Source organism: Loxodonta africana, chromosome 2 (assembly GCF_030014295.1).
Source record: "Loxodonta africana isolate mLoxAfr1 chromosome 2, mLoxAfr1.hap2, whole genome shotgun sequence".
Lineage (NCBI taxonomy): Eukaryota > Metazoa > Chordata > Mammalia > Proboscidea > Elephantidae > Loxodonta > Loxodonta africana.
The window spans coordinates 218689886-218707090 of record NC_087343.1 but is presented as its reverse complement, the minus strand read 5'-3'; positions in this window follow the sequence as shown (position 1 = coordinate 218707090).

The window sequence follows — 17205 nt, the reverse complement described above, 5'->3', positions numbered from 1 at the left end:
TACAGGGATTACAGCTAACATCACATAACAATACACGTACAAATTTTTGTATAAGAAATTAACTTGAGCTGTAAACTTTCACCTAAAACACACACACAAACACACACACAAAATTACTGCCAAGAAAACCCTTTGGTGCAGTTCTATTCTGTAGTACGCAGGGTCACCGTGAGTTGAAATCAACATGAAGGCAACAGGTTTGATTTTTTTTTTTTTGGTGGGGGAAAGATATGATCCAACTGTGCATGTTGGTAAAAGGCTCAAGGTTTTTGTTGACTCTAGAATTCATAAGTCACTATTGCGACAAGGCATCCAAATGGCTCATGTGGTTTTAAAGTGTATTAATAGGAGTATAGTGGCTAAAATGAGGGAGGTGACATTTGTGTGACTACCCCTGGTGTGGCTCTCACATTCTGAGGTGGACGTTGGCCAACAAGAACAAGGTTGAAAGAGAATGGACAAGATGGCCAAGTGTCCAAAAGTGTCAGGAGTTAGGAAGGACAAAGGTGCCGAGGGCTTTAGTCTGCAGGGCGGAAGGCTCAAGAGGACAGTTCACATATGTCAAGAATGGTACCAGGAGAAACGAATGTGAGTTCCACCATGTGGACCTGGAGGCTGGCAGCAGTCGTGAGGTGGCTGGTGGATTGTTACTCAAGACAAGAAAGAACATATGGCAGAAAGGTCACCAGAATTAAGGACGATGGAAAAATTTGGGAATGGTTAATGATGATGCTTGAAAAACATGATGAACATATTTAATGTTACTGAACTGTTTGAGGAAGCCCTGGTAGCATAGTGGTTAAGAGCTACGGCTGTTAACCAAAAGTTGGCAGTTCGAATCCACCAGCCACTTCTTGAAAACCCCATGGGGCAGTTTTACGCTGTCCTATAGGGTCGCTATGAGTCAGAATCGACTAGATGGCAATGGGTTTGGTTTTTGGGTTTGGAGCTGTTCAAGTGAAGATTGTTGAAATGACGAGAGTTTTGTTACCTATGTATTTACCACAATTAAAAAAAAAAAAGACATGGGAGAATGGAAACAAGTCCTGGAGAGGTACCCAGAGGCAGGTATGTACTTATTAGGAGCAATGCCAGGAAAACCAAGTCATGATCTAGGGAATCCCTTCCCCCTGTGAGATTTAATGAACCGGTTTAGGCATGGTGGGGTGTGGGGGTAGAGAGGAGGGCAGGATCACAGAGGAATCCTGGGGTTGGAGTCACTTCACTGGGTCCTGCCAGTCCAAGAATGGCCAGGAGCAGCCAGGAATGGGAAGTTTAGACTTCATATGCAAATACATTGTTCTTACCTGAAGCTCCCAGAGGTGAATTACCTTCTGAGGCAATCGTGAATTAATCTGAGACAATTGGCTATCTCTAAATCCATATAAGCCGTCATTTGAATCAGACCGAGTGATTCACAGCAATTTGAAGTCGCTTTGAAAGCTGGTTTCTTCCCGAAACTACAACCTTGATGAAAGATCAGGCACAAGGGCTGGGCTCTGCCTGGAAACTAACAGGCTGATTGACGGGGTTGCCTTCTGCACCCTAATAATTCTGAGGGACAGAAAAGGAGACAGAAGACTGCTTCCCAGTGCCTGGCCTAAAAACCATCATCTGTAGCAGAATTGGTGATTTCTCACCCAAAGTTGCCTTGGGCGTCCTTGCACAAGCCAGGCATATGGCCAGGGTTGAAACTGCCTGGCTTATAACTGCAGATGGCCCATGGCGCTCTCCATATCAGTGACCACTGCTTACAGACCCTCATGGTGTTGGGGTTATGGGCAGCCAAACAGTGCACCCCAAGGTCCAAATCTGGCTCTGTAGAGGCCACTGTTCAAAGGGAGCTCGTCCAAAAGTTGTTTGATGGCCAAAGCCACAGACAAGCCAAGGAGAGATGACACGGGACACCAAGTTCCTCCCTGCCGTGACGGATGCAAATAACAGAAGTCCTGGCCAGGACTCAGTCAGAGACAAGGGCTTGTTTTAGAAATGTTTCGCGATGCAGGACCCACAGGTAAGATTCATGTTTGTCCCTTCTCTGAGGCCTGTGGCTGCCCAGTACTTGGGGCAAAAGGGTCGCTGGAGCTCAACCACTTGGAGAGCAGGAATCATACATTACAAAGTGCTTAGTGCAAAAGGACACCCTGAATTTAAACAACAAAAGAACAGCCCCAGAGGACTCATGCAGCCAACCAGTTGCTATGCTATGGAGCATACTCCAACTCGCGCTGACCACATGTGTGTTACAACAGAACTGTGCTCCCTCAGGTTTTCATGGCTGATGTTTCAGAAATAGATCACCAGGTCTTTCTTCCAAGGTGCCTCTGTGTAGACATGAACCTCCTACCTTTTGGTTAGCAGCTGAGTGCATTATTCATTTGCACTACCCAGGGACTCCACGATCTCAATTTAGGGGCTCAATGATCTACTTACCACTCACATTCTACTTCATTTTTTCTGCACAGGTTCTACAGTCCCAATGTCAAGTGTGGGTCAGTTTCCTGAGGTTACTCTGGAAGCTGCAGAAGCCAAGAAGAGAAGGGTTTTGGCTGGGAGATCTGCCGCGCCCTTGCTGACGCCGCAGCCCTGGAGCAGGACTACTACTGCTGACACGTATTCACCGGCTGCCTGTTTACTAGGTTGCTTTTTAACAGCTGCACTTCCAGTAAGACCTGAGAACACACCGTGACACCCTCATTTACAGCACCAAACATGTCACTCAAGCGGAATGTGGGCCAAGAAAGGGAGAGTCCAAGAACGGGGAGATTAGCTGCCTGTCGGGTAAATCACCTGATGCAGAGGAAGAGCCCAGGGTAAGCCAGATGGCTGTGTGAGTAGGCTATACCTTGGAAGGGATCTTTTCTTCATGAGAAGGTCCAAGTTGCCAAAGGATCTTGGTCTGGGAGTAGGAGCTGGTCCCTGGTCAGCTCAATTCCAGGGTGACTTGGGAAAATCATTTCTCCTTGAGCCTCAACTTCCCTTCCTGTACGATAGCATCATTAGTTTGTAGATTACTTTGTGGGCAGTGACAGCACAGTGTCAGGTGCCAGCAGTCCTAGATTCTAGACCTCTTTATTCCTGGCTGTGGGACTGAGGGGAGGCCCTTAAAAAAAAAAAAAAAAAGAGTAGACCTGTGCTCCACAGGGTTTTCAATGGCTGACGTTTCAGAAGTAGATCTCTGAAAAAGTAAGACTTGCTTCCAAGACGCATCCAGGTGGACTTGAACCTCCAATCTTTTGGTTAGCAGCTGAGCGCTTTAGATGACCCCCAGGGAAAGCCTTACTCTATTGAGACTCAGTCTCCTCATGCGTTGAGTGGAGATAGTTAAGCCCCTGTGATCTATGTCTCAGGCTGTTTTGAGAGTTTTGAGTGTTTAAAGCACATCGAACCTTTTGCAGAGTGGCAGATGCCACTGAGTGCTCAGAACACGGGGGCCCTCATCTATCTCATCTTTAACGAGCACGTGTGGAGGGCTTTATTCAAGGTGGGTGCTCTACACGCCCCCACGCCTTCCAGGGCTGTGAGGGCCAGGCCAGATGGAGTTCTGAGGCACCTTTCTACCTGGATCTTCAGTTACCTATGATCCAATGAAAGGTTGGTGGTTCTCTTTCTCTCTTCTGATGCAAGTTCCCAAAACCTTCATTTCCATTTGGTTAAGACCTCAGCTGCTAACCAAAATGTTGGCAGTTCAAATCCACCAGCCGCTTCTTGGAAACCCTATGTGGCAGTTCTACTCTGTCCTATAGGGTCGCTATGAGTCGGAATCCACTCGACAGCAACAGGTTTAATATTCCTAAAACACTTGATCGCTTTTTATTTAAAACCATTCCCCTAAAGCAAAGGTCAGGCCATCCACTTGGGGGTTAAAGAGAATAATAATATTTACAGTGATCATTTATAATATGAATTACATAACTTACACTAATATTCTTTTTCATCCCAAATTATTACTATCATTATTATTTTCTTTCTCCTGAGTACTTTTGACTTGACAAATCATTTTCAAGTGTATTATCCCATTTGAATCCCCCCAACGGCCATGTGAAGGAACCCTGGCGCCACAGGGACTAAGAGCTCAGCTGCTAAGCAAAAGGTCAGCAGTTTGAATTCACCAGCCACTCCTCAAAAACCCTATGGGGCAGTTCTCCTCTGTCCTATAGGGTTGCTACGAATCGGAATTGACTCGATGGCAGCAGGTAGAGCCCCGTGAGTTAGGAGGACAAGTATTATCATCTCCACGTTGCAGGTGAGGAAACGGAGGCACAGAGAGGTTGCCAAAGGTAATGGGGCAAGGAGGGAACTAGATATCATGTTCTCTGGTCCCAAACCTAGTGTCTTCCTAAAGCAAAACAATATAGTTGTTGGCTCTTCTAAACTTGAAAAAAATGCAGTGTGTGATTTATCCCAATCTCCCCACGTGGATGCTGGTTAAGAGGCAGTGAACCCCAAAAGCCCAGGTGAGCTGTCTGAGGGTGTATGCATATGTGGCCCCCCCTCCCCATCAAGGAAGACCTTGATTGTAGGGTCCACCCCAGCCACTCTGGAAGCAGTTTTCTCCCCTCTGTGTGCAGGATGGCTCCTACTTAACCCTTGGAAGGAAGCACATCCTTCAACTAGTGGTGGGCAATGTGGAAGAAAAGTTATTCTTAAAATCTCTAACATCCTCCCTATACAGTATGGCTCATCCAGCACCTCTGTCCTTTTCATCCTTGCTGCCTCTTAGAGGGAGTTTTTCTGTTTGCTTAGCTTCTTCCCTGATACATTGGAACACGATGCTGTCACAGATCCCTTTCTTCCAAAAGCCGCTCTCGTCTGGCCATTCCCTCCCTGCATTTGCACTCAGCTTTACTGGTGGTCTGAGCTGGACAGAAGGTCGGGAGCTTATCCACTGCCAAGGCCCTGAGACAAGAACCAGTTAGGAGTGGGCACCATGCACCCCACACATCCAGGCCCCCACCTTTCCCACCTGCAGGTTGACTTCAGCAGGGTCAGCACCTCAATGACCTGACTGTATGCCCATTGGAAGGCACCAGATGGCACTTCTGAGCTCCTGACCTCTTCCCCAAGCAAGGCAGGGTGGAGTGGGTGTTGATGTTCTCGAATGGGTTCACGGCAGGACCAGAGCTGCCACTCAGGTAGACCACAATCCATCAGTCACCAGCCACCCACCTTCACACTCCTCAAAAAGACACAGTGCAACTCACCTGGAAATTGTTGCCAGTGTTTCCCTTAAGAATTCTCCCTCTATGCTCTTTCTTATGCCCCAAGGGCAAGATATTCCTCTACTGGCCAGCTCTGTCCCAGGGAGACAAGGTTGCTCATTCATTCATTCAGTATCCTTGAAAGCTGAGTTCACATTTTACCCTTCAGTAACCATGCAGGAGACCCGAGGTTCAGTCTCAGCCAATGCACCTAATCTGCAGCCATTGCAGTCGGTCAGCGGTGGCTTGTGGGTTGCTGTGATGCTGAGCAGGTTTCAGTGGAGCATCCAGACTAAAACAGACTAGGAAGAAAGGCCTGGGGATCTACTTCTGAAAATCAGCCAATGAAATCCTACAGATCACAATGGTCGATCTGCAACCGATCATGGAGATAATACAGGATCTGGCAGCTCTTCATTCTGTTGTGCATGAGGTTGCTATGAGTCAGGGGCTTACTCCATGGCAACTAACAACAACAATTGTGGAAAGGATACAGAGATGGTTAGATGTGGTCCTTGGTCTTCAAGAGTCAATGGACATGGAAGGAAGGCAGAAATGTACACGCACATGCAATTAAAAACAAAAGCCATCAAAGTGTAAAGGAAGATGCATTGGGAGGCTTGGGAAGACAGGGAAGAGCTACCTTGCAAGTGGGGAAGACCTGGAGAACATGCTTGAGAGGCAGCAAGTGTCTAGGGCATCAAGGAAGCTTATGGAGGCGAGACTGGAGAGGTGCCAGAAGGGCGGGCATGAGGGTTTGACTGGGGCAGTGAAGGCTGGGTGGGAGAGACACAAGTGTGAGAGCCCTTAGAAGACACATCAACAGGACTTGGCTACTGCTTAGATGTTGGGGGCAATGAAGAAAAAAGATAAAGGGGCACAATGTGGGCAAAGATGGCAGTGTGGGGTAGGAGGTTGTAGAAACTCCTGAGAGGAATCAGGGACAACAGAATCAGATCTTCTGTATCTCCTGTGGCAGCTTAGATTTTTCTAGAAGGTGGGCACATCTTTCCTTCTCTCATAGAGCAGAGTTAACCCACGTTCACTGGGTCCCTAGAGTATGCCAGGCCTTTGGGCACATGTACCCCACATCTGTGTCCAGTCATCTTCCCAACAGCACTCCCGGGCAGCTACCATCCCTGCATTTTATGAGAGAACAACCTCAGGTTCAGCCAAGTGGGGTAATGCACAGCCTGCACCCAGGAGGTAATCAATACATTCATAAAGTATTGATCCATAAAATCAATCTCCATGGAAGTGGAATGGGAAGTAGTATGACTTCAAGGGGAAGCTCTACCTCAGAAAGTCAAAGAACTCCTGGAATCGGTTATTATCAGTGCCTTCCCAAACAAAAAATCAGACCAGACCAGGTGACCCCATATGTGTCAGAGAAGAGATATATTCCATAGAGTTTTCTGTGGCTGATTTTCCAGGTCTTTCTTCTGAGGTGTCTTTGGGTGATCTTGAACCTCCAACCTTTCAGTTAGCAGCTGAGAGCATTAACCTTTTGCACCATCCAGGGAGTCCAGTGCCTTCTGAAGTAGAGGAAATGAGAAGACTGGGGACATGGCTTAGACATGAAAAGCTTCTGATGCTTTTCCATTTTCTGGGCCATTCTTCTTGCCTCTGCCAAACCATAATTGGCTCAGATCTCTGCTCCCAGATGCCCAGTTTGGGGAGGCAGAGAAGGGAAGGCACTGGAGGGTGATGGTTCCTCCCACCCTTACCTTAACCCTGCAGAGATGTTCTTCCCTCTTTGGATTCACCTCAGCCCATACAAAAATCATTAACTTCTCGTTCAACAAACACCAGACTCTCCCTGTGGGCTGGGCGGGCCCCTGACCTGCTTGGTCCAGAGAGTCTCGGATAGATGGAAGATCCTACCACTCATGCCAGCATTCCACTGATTTCAGGGTCATGCCCAATGAGTCCGTGGGAAGAAATCTGTGTCAAAGCTGAGAAACGATGCAATTCGATTCCCATAAAGGGAAAGGGGAAGTATAAAAACTCATCCAGAATTTGAAGAGAGTGATTGGGTTATTAAGGGCATTTGTGATAAGCAGTGTGAGCCTTTCAAAAAATACAAACAATGTGTTTTACCTGGAAATTAACAGCAAAAATGGATAAGGATAGAGAACTACATGAGAAGGGTGCCCTGTTGGGGGGTTTCTTCTGGTGCCACCACTCCCTCCCCCTCATGAATCTAACAGGACCTGGGAAGGAAGAGCCAGGACAAGTCTCATCAGGACAGGTCTTCCCAGAGGCACCCAAATACTGGAACTGACGTGGCTCCCCGCTCACATAGGACACTTATCTCTGCTCTGTGCTGGCTTAGATCTCTTAATCACCTGGGTGCATTGTAATGGAGCGGCCCCTATTTTTATTCTTGGACGTGGCAGCAGTGAAGCAGGGGCTCAGCCAACTCCGTGGGGCTTGTGGAGGCCTGTCCCCGAGCACTAAATTCCTTGCAACTTCCAGCAAGTTAAAGACAGCCAATAGACTGAAATGAAAACACCAACAGGATGGGGCCTGCTCATAACCACCAAACTTTGTACACAGTAGGCACTCGGCAAATATTTGTTGAAAACAAAGCAAATGCCAAGTGATCCTGTTAGTTCCTATTATTCTATCACGTGGAATGCAGAGTGGCCAAAGCCAGCAGGTTGTTTTCTGTATTGATGAGCCCAGTGCCTATAATGTGCCCAAGGCCAAATAGTTGCAGATATGACTCTGACAGGCTCCTGGTGGCACAGTGGTTAAGAGCTCAGGCTGCTAACCACAATGTTGGCAGTTCAAATCCACCAGCTGCTCCTTGGAAACCCTGTGGAGTAGTTCTGTTCCGTCCTATAGGGTTGCTGTGAGTTGGAATACACTCAACGACAATAGGTTTGGTTTTAATTTTGTGGCTTCTTGCAGTGGAACGTTCTGGGCTTCATGCAGGCTTGAGAACCTTTCTTGTGTTTTCCTTATATGTCATCATGTCATCACTGTGCTTCCCTCATGCCTTCTCTAAGGGAAACCTCAGGGAATGCAGGTGTCCTGCTGAGCCTATAGGGCTTTCTAAGGGGAGCACCAGCGAATGTAGGTGTCCTGCTGAGCCTACAGGCATTTCCAGTATTACTTTTGATGCCTATCACAATCCATTCTAGGCTTTCTAGAAATGGGAGTTTGGGCTTGTCTTGGATGCCTTAGCCTGGAATCTGAGGCATTACAGGAAGCTTGAAGAGTTGGTTTGCTGTAATGTCCTACTGTATTAAGCTGTCAACACCCTCCCCAAACGAAAGGTTGAACTGTTGGGAAGAGGGGAGCAGGGGACATGTGTTCTGAGGAAGGGACTGGCATTTGGCCTCTGGGTGTTTGGGCATATGATGAGCTTGCCCCGTCCCAGAGGTCCTGAGAAAAAAGGCTCAGCAAAAAGTCGGCCTTAGCCGTCAAACACTAAAGGCACCGCTCTGGCCTACACAGCAGGTGGACTGTACTGAGTCCATCACACACACCTGTCACAGCCCACAGTTACGCTGAAGGAGGCACCCCTCAGTTGTTCCTTGTTCAGGGTGCCCATGTCCCATACACAATTCCTATCCTTGGAGAGATTGAGCTTGGTTGGGGTCTTTCTCAAGCCAAGGGCAGCCCCTTTGTGGGCTAAGTGACAATACATGAGGGGCCCTGGGATAAAACCCCCTGAGCAGGAACCATAGATATTAGCTAGGATGGTTACCTTCTCTTTCCTAGAGACATGGATGGATTCAAGCAAGGAGATGGCTAGAAAGTAGAGAGCAATAGAGAGTATGGGTCCATGCTAATAGGGTGTGCCATGGTGAAGATCCAAGAATGCCTGCTGCCACGGTGCAACAAGATGGCGGTGAATCCAGAGCCATCTTTGTCCTGAAGAACCTCTCACGTTTATCCTCCGTGGGACCAGCTGTACATTAGATTCTGTCCTTCCCCTGTATTCCTATTTTCAGGTAGTTCCTTAAATAAATTATAAAACCCCAATTCATGAGGTGATTGAATGAGTCCCTTCCTTACCATCAAATGAGATGAACCAATTTATCTGCTATACATGACGAACTAATTCCAACAATATTGTCCTTGATTTTTAGATTGATTGGAGACTAAGTCCAAGAAAAGGTCTGCTCAATTTTTTTTTTTTTTTCTGTCTATTTCCTTACTTTGTTGGGTGGGCAAGTGCTACACTGAGGTATGGCAAGAGGGAAAAGGAGATAACAGCATAGGTCTGGGGACCTTGCTTCTTGCGTACACATACTACTTACAGATTTCATAGGTTAAGGACACTTTGGGTCAAGAGCTGCTTTCTAAGTTGTTTTGCCCTACACTTTTCCCTGTATTTTCCCTATACTATATTTCCCTTGGAGCCCTAGTGGCACAGTGGTTCGGTGTTCAGCTGCTAACCAAAAGGTAGGCAGTTCAAATCCATCAGCCACTCCTTGGAAACCCTACGGGGCCATTCTACTCTTTATGAGTCAGAATCTATTCAAGGGCAAAGGGTTTGTGTTTTTATGTTGCCTTTATTCTAAGTTGTTTTCCACCAAAACTTCCCCTAGACTTGCCTAACATGGATCCACTTGCCAGACCATTCAACTTGCGAATCTAGTGTTTGATATTCAAAATGTTCTTTATAAATCTCCCATGAGTTGGGTTGGTGGAAGGAAGAGATGAGGAACGTTCACAATTGTAATATTATAGTCATTATTTAAGTTAGCTACAGGAGCAACTACCACCTGTCTGTCAATTTGTCATAATGTGGTGGTATGCATATTGCTGTGATGCTGGTAGCTATGCCACCAGTATTTCAAATACCAGCAGGGTCTCCCGTGGTGGACAGGTTTCAGCAGAGCTTCCAGACTAAGACAAACTAGGAAGAAAGGCCTAGCCATCTACTTGTGAAAATCGGCCAACGAAAATTTTATGGATCATAACAGAATATTGTCTGTCTCGCTTGCTTGAACACATCATCAGAAGAGATCAGTCGCTACAGGTGGACATCCTGTTTGGTGAAGTAGTGGGCCAGCAAGGGTGAGAGAGACCCTTGGTGAGATGGAGTGCCACAGTAGCTGCAACTATGGATGCGAAATGCCAGCAATTGTGAAGTCAACCGGACTGGGCAGCTTTTTGTTTTGCTGTACATAAAGTCACTATGAGGCAGAGCTAATTCGACAGCAACTATCTGTTGGAAACCCTGGTAGCATAGTGCTTAAGAGCTATGTCTGCTAGCCAAAAGGTTGGTGGTTTGAATCCACCAGGCGCTCCTTGGAAACTCTTTGGGGCAGTTCTACTCTGTCCTATAGGGTCGCTATGAGTCGGAATTGACATGACAGCAATGAGTTTTTAGTTTTATCTACCTATTATCTATCTATCTATCTGTCTACATATCTATCTACCTATCTGCCTACCTACCCATTTAAAACCCCCTGCCATCAAGTTGATTCCGACTCATTATGACCTCCATAGAGTTTCCAAGGAGTGCCTGGTGGATCTGAATGGCTGACCTTTTAGTTAGCAGCCATAGATAGCCCTTAACCACTACACCACCAGGGTTTCCACCTACCTATCTAGAAAAAACCACAAAAGGGGAGCATAAAAATATACATATACTCATTCTATAAATATTTATTGAGCTCCCACTGTGTGACAGGTAGGGTCCTAGGTTCTTGGGGATGTTAATGAATAAAACCAAGACCCTGCCATAGGGCACTTACATTGTAACAGGGGAAGACAGGCAACAAGCATTGAATGTAATAAGATAATAATATTAGTAGATAAGTATACTACAAGATAATATAATAAAATAACAATGAATATAAGAAAATTCCATGGTATTTTGAAGGTAATGAGTGCCCTGGAAGGAAAGAAAGCATAGATCAGGAAAAGAAGGCACAGAGCTTGCCAGGAGGAGGACAGGTTAACATTTTAAATAGGATGGTTAGGGTCAGCCTCACTCTGATGACCCTTATGAAAAAGCTTGAAAGAGGTGAAGGAATTCGTCGCTTGGGTGTCCAGGGAAGAGTGTTGAGGCAGGTGGAAAAGCCACTGCAAAGGTCCTCAGGCAGGAACATCTGGTATGTCCAAGGATAGCAATGAGGCCAGAGTGGCTGCAGCCTGAAGGGCTGGAGGAAAGAAATGGGAGGCCAGGGCAGAGAAGCCATAGGACCAGACCATATGCTGCTGTTGCCAGGTGCTGTCGAGACAGTTCTGACTCATAGCAACCCTATATATAACAGAATGAGAAGTTGCTTGATCCTGTGCCATCCTCACAATAGTTTGTATGTTTGAGCCCATTGTTGGCAGCCACTCTGACCACTTAGAACCTTGCAGAGAAGGAGAGGAATCAAGGATAGCCCCAAGGTGTTGGGCCTGAACAAAAAAAGTCATCAGCATACTGGCTTTGCTTCAATTTAATCTTCTATTGAATCAATGATTCTCAAAGTAAAGGAAGGGAACTATGTATCATACCCTCCCCCGAATGCCTTCACACGACTCCCCCTTTTTGAACACCACTACCTGCTGGAGGGAGTCACTAGGTCCACAAACAGCTAAGCACTGGGTTACTAACTGAGAGGTTGATTGTTTGAACCCATTCAGAGGTGCCTTGGAAGAGAGCCTTGGCAATCTGTTTCTGAAAGGTCACAGCCATTGAAAACCCTATGGAGCACAGTTCTACTCTGACTCACATGGGATCGCCAAGAGTAAGATTCAACTTGCCCCCAGCTGGTTGGCCTTATGGAGGCATCATTCCTGATGGGCAATGTCACATTTTGTTCCTTACATGCTCTAGGGCAGGGAAAAGTTTGAAGATCAACGTTGCAAACACATCCAAATTTACTAATATCATTTATTACCTAGTATGAGAAAACCCTTCTAAGGCAGTTTTTATCTTTATTTTTATTGATGATTTGCTTTCTGACAAGGTATCTTGACCAGAAATGCACTAATGAGGTATGATTTTTTTTTTAAAGCCTCCTGAGCAGTGTACCTTAATGTAGCGACTGAGTATCCCAGTAGGAGTTTTCTGTAAGTTCAAGTCAGATCACAGAACCAATTTAACTTTCATCACTCTAGGATGGGACCTGACTATGCAAGACGTGATGACTCTATGACACGTAACGTCTTAGTTAAGGTACTTCTGCTCCCCAGGAGACAAGATTTCACTGTCATTTTAAACCTCATTTAAAACATTCTCTATGGCTTTCTTCTGGTATTTCCGATACTCTGTCTTGCACAGCAATTACATTTTTGAGTTTAAAATTTCTCCTTTTGAGCCTTTTGCAAACTCCTGTCAAGGTTCACAGCCTATGGTGAATTATAATTTTTCTGAAGTGCAAGTTTGAATCTCCAACACTGCAGAGGTGGGTCAGCCTGCCTCCACCCAGCATCTGGCCTTCGTGTCTTCTTCATTGAGTGCTTGCTCCTGACCGCCTCTCACAACAGAGTCTGAGCATCTTATGGGCGATGTGCCAACTGCTCTGTATTCTGAACATGTGTTTACAGATTTAAGGGGTTTTGTAACCCTCATGGTGCAAAGTCACAAATGTCAAATATTTAGTATTTCTGTTTTTACCATCTCTGAGCATGTTGCTTTCTTCTTAATTGAAGTATAATTTATGTAACATAAAGTGAACAGCTCGTAAGTGTTTGGTTTGGACAGTTGTATACCTGGGCAACCATCACCCCTATCAAGATCTAGAACATACCCACCACCCCAGAAAGTTCCCTTATGCCCCTTCCAGTCAGTCAACCGTTGTTCCACTCACACAACCCTGGAGGCAACCACTTTCTGACTTCTAATATATCACCAGAGATTGCGGTTGTTAGTTGCCATTGAGTTGGTTCCAACTCCTGGTGACTTTATACATAACAGAACAAAACGTTGCCTGGTCCTGTGACATCTTCATGATTGTTGGTATGTTTGAGTTCATTGCCTTGGCTATTGTGTCAATCCATCTCATTGAGGGTCTCCCTCATTTTTGCTGACCCTCTTCCAAACATAATGTCCTTTACCTCTTCTAGAGCTTCAAATAAATGGGTTCTTCCAGTACATATTCTTTGTGCATATGACTTCTGTCACTCAATGGAATTTCTCTGAGATGCTTCCATGAGTTGCATCTGTCAGTAACTCATGAGTAGTATTCCAGTGTATGAATATACCACAGTTTGTTACCCATTCTCCTGCCGATGGATACTTTTAAACATTTTTAATATCATGTATAAAGTGATATAAACATTCTTGGATAAGCCTTTCTCTAGACACATATTTTCAGTTCTTTTGGGTAAATACCTAGAAGTGGAATTGCTGGGTCAAAGGTTAGATGCATGTTGAAATTTAAAGGAACTGCCAAAAGGATCTCCAATGTAGCTGTGCCATTTCACTCTCTCCTACCAATTCATGAGAGTTCCATTTGCTCTACATTCTAGCCAACAATTGGTGATGTCAATTGCTTTTATTTTAACCATCCTAGTGGGTGTACAATGGTATCTTGATGGAGTTTTAATTTCCAGATCTTGGATGACTAATAATGTTGAGCAACTTTTCATGTGCTTACTGGCCACTCATGTGTCTTCTTTTGTGAAGTGTCTGTTCAAGTCTTTTGCTGATTTTAAAAATAAGGTTATTTGCTTTTTTTGTGCTAATTTATAGGAGTTCTGGCTCTTTTTTTGTACTTGTCTTTTTCCCCTTGTTGCCCTCTAGATTCCTTGAGATATTTTATCAATTCTCTCCACAGTGTCTACCACAAATCTTTGTAAGTAGCAGGTACTTGATAAATATTTATTAGATTATCACCATAAAGTAGTACAATGGCACAGTCTGTTGATTGTATTAAAATAATTCAGTTGAGTTTCATTGTTTTGTTTTTGATTGACAGCACTTCTTTTCCGTTTTCAGGTTTCACATTAGTCTGCTATAGGGTCACTATGAGTCAACTCAATGGCAACAGGTTTGGTTTTTCGTTTTATTTTGTTCCAGTATGTTGACCTTTTACAAACATTCGGGGTATTTATTTCCAAATATTTTAAGCCCATCTGGCATATACCACTTGAGTGTGGACACTGTAATAAACTTTATATTTAATTTTTATAAGACTGAGAAGATCTGAAGTTTTCATGATAGGTGGTCTCTTCTAGAAGTTAAAATATTTATAGTAAAAAAATTAGAACATTCTGTACTATCACCTTATGTTTTTCTTCTCATCTGAAGTCTATGAGATATTTCTTAACCAAGAACCAGAGTCTAAGGGGCAAGAAGAAGAAATATAAATACTTCTATTTGAAGATAAAGAAGGTGAACATTGACAAAAAGAATATCAAAGGTTTTTTAAACCTTGTCTCTCTTCTGGTTTTATCAGCCAGAAGCATTGTAAATAAATTTATGTCCTACTTTGAAAGAACACCTGCAATGATGTCATCTTCATATTCTTAAATTAGTTTCTAGGCAGCCTGGCCAGCTGGGGAAAGCCAGAGAAACATTTCCACTCCTGCCCATTTGAAATTTGTCCCAGATTCTTTGTTCCTGGATGTTATCCTGTGTTTTAGAAAAGAGAATCATAATCTTGGATTGTGAAAATTACATAGTCACTGAATTAATATTTTTCAACTGATTGGTTTCAAGTCAATTCAACAAATTTAAACTTTTTTTTCTGATCTCAAAAGTAATACTTGTTCACTGTAGATAATATAGCATAAATGTATAAAGGAAATAAAAATTATCTGAAAAACTGTTTCACAAAGTAACCATTAAAATTTCTTAGGTTTACTTGAATTCTTTTTCTTTCTCCCCCCGGGAACTATAAATAATCTCTATTGTATCAAAAAGAATCCTAGTGAATATACTCTGATGGGATTTCTGATTTGTTTTGTGTTTCCCAGAATAATTTTCACACATCATTACAGATTTTTAACATTTCATTACAGGCTGTTTCTTTGTGTTGTCTCTCAGTAAAGTTTTGTTGTTTTCTTCATGTTCTAGTAAGAATTAAGTCCTTTCTGTTTATGAGAGTACAGTTTCTGTTTGCTTCCTGTTGGTAGATGGAAAAGCTATTGACTATTGAACATTTATTTTTTCACTCTGACTCTTTTACTCATCTTTCTTTTCAATTTTAAGGGTTTTAGAGTTGGTTCCCTTGGGGCTTTAGGTTATCTGATCATACTGTTCCTGTGTAATGGACTTTTTGCCTCCTCCCTTCCCAGAGTTGTCATTCTCATTGCTATTTTAAACCTTATTACCTGAGTCAGATCTTCTTGAGCAATGTGAAATAGTAGTGCTCGAAGCAGACACACCTGCCTTGTTTCTGATTTTAATAGAAATGTCTTCAGTGTTTCAACATTAAGAAGCTGGCCATGTGTTTATATAATTATCATGACGTGGAAGAAGCATCTTTTCAGTCCTACTTTTCCCTAAAGATTTTTTTCCTAAGTTGGGGATATGTTTTAGGTACTATTTAATGATTTAATGTCTTTTAAACCTCTATTTAAAAAAGGAAGGGGACTACTGACATGAAGCATTGTAAAGTTTGATTTCCTGGTATTGAACTCTATTGAAATCCAAACGTAAGAAACTTTTCTTGATCATGATAGAAATTCTTGTAAGATACTATTTATTTTGAAGGTATTTTGCTCCGGGTTTTTAATGTGTATGCTTTTAATGGAGGCTGCCTTATAGGGCTTTTTTTTTTTTTAATTTACTCTTTGTTGGGTGCTGGAACCAGGGTTAAACTAACTCCATGAAACAACTTGTATGTCTTTCCATCTTTTTCCATGTGCTGGAATAATTGATGTAACCTGATTCCTTAAAAATGTGTAACAAAGTTTTGTAATACATTAATTACATTTTTAATTTCTTCCGCGGTTAGTAATCTATTCATATTTTGAATTTCCTCTTTTGTCAGTTTTGATAATATGCCCAGAAAATGCCCCTTTCTTTGAGATTTTTAACTGTATAATTATATAGTAGAATATTATAATCTCCTATCACTTTTGTTCTCTGGTTTAATTTTTTAAAGTGTTTATTATACAAAAGTAGAGAGAAGAGTACAATATACAATGTTGCCATGCTTTAGCTTCAATATTGATCAACTCATGGACAAGAATTTTATTCTATCTCTATCCCATTCACTTACTTACGGGCATCTCCTCCCATTATTTTGAACAAATCTCATTTTCAGCATGTCGCTCTAAAATACAGGGATTCTAAAAAACAATGAAAATATTAGTATGTATTTAAAACATTAACAATAATTTCTTAATATCATCAAATATCCATCTAGTGTTCACATTTTCCCAAATATCTAATGCTTTTTGATAATTTGGTTGAGTTGAAATCTAAATTAAGTTCATACATACAATCGGTTGATCTGTCTCTTAAAACTCTTTCATTATATAAGTTTCCCCCTCTGACTCTGTTTTTCCTTGAGATTTCTAATTTGTTTTCTGCTAACCTTTCCTTGATTATATTTGTCAGAAGTTTATTTTTATTATCCCTTTTCTCATTTCTACATTTGCTCATTTTTGTTTTATTTCAATTTATATTTGTCTAGAATTTATCTATTCTATATTTTCAATGAACCAGACATTACATCTCACCAAACCTGGCATCATGCTCTTTATCTTCTGCAAAGTGTATTTATCTCATTGCAATTTTAATTTCCTTAAACCCTTCTTTATCTCACCGAACCTGATTATCTCCATGGCTTGTGATCTTGACTCATCTTTCTATTTGTAATTCTCATCATCTTTCCTCTTTCATCATGGCCTGTCCTTAGATTTTGGTTTGATTTTGCCTCATCGAAGTCCTGTCTTCTTATATCTATTAAGAATGGAAAAATATTTCCCAAATAACTTGTTTCTGGTTTATGTAGTAAACCATTTTCAGAAGTCTTTTCAGCTTCCTCTAAGTCTTCAGGGTTGTTTTTTCATTCAGCTTTTTTTTTAATCTCTTATACCGGTTGCCACCATATTCATTTTTCCCTTTTAGACTCACTCATCCAAGAAC